Raw genomic sequence first — 618 nt, 5'->3', positions numbered from 1 at the left:
AGCACGGATATTATCTTGCACAATCTTCACAAGAACATATGGAGATATTTATATAGAGAAAATAGAGATGCCAAAAGGTTAAGTAACTTGCTCAAAACCATACTGCTAATGGCAAAGATAACATTTGGGCCCAGGTCTGTCTGACTACATGTGATTCTGTTTGATCACATGTGAGTCTCGGAGCCCATGTTCTAACCTCCTGATAATTTTTTATAAAATTTCTCTAACAGTGTAGTGTTTGGTTGAAATACGCAGAGTTTAATTATGCCTGAATTGGAAAAGTAGGGTCCCTGTGCTGAGTATGGCAGGGGAGCTTGCCATTAAGAAGCTTCTCTTTTAGTTGAGCCTTAGAGAATGAGTAGAATTTTGAGAGATGATTAAATGGGGATAGCTATTTTGGCTGAAGGAAATGCAGGCACCTGAAAGAACAATATACCAATTTTGAGGATAGTCAGAGGGCATACAGTACAAGTTACAATTGCAGAAGTTTGATAGAATCAGATCATGGATGACTGGGAATGTCAGGCATGCAATGTGACATAATCCACTGGAAACAAATATATTAGAGATTTGAAAGAGAAAAGGATTGTAAAATTCTTGGATTTTACGACTTTTTGA

The sequence above is a fragment of the Cebus imitator genome, unplaced genomic scaffold (assembly GCF_001604975.1).
Source record: "Cebus imitator isolate Cc_AM_T3 unplaced genomic scaffold, Cebus_imitator-1.0 Scaffold283, whole genome shotgun sequence".
In the NCBI taxonomy this organism is placed as follows: Eukaryota; Metazoa; Chordata; class Mammalia; order Primates; family Cebidae; genus Cebus; species Cebus imitator.
The sequence above is the reverse complement of the archived record's forward strand: the minus strand, read 5'-3'. Positions refer to the sequence as shown.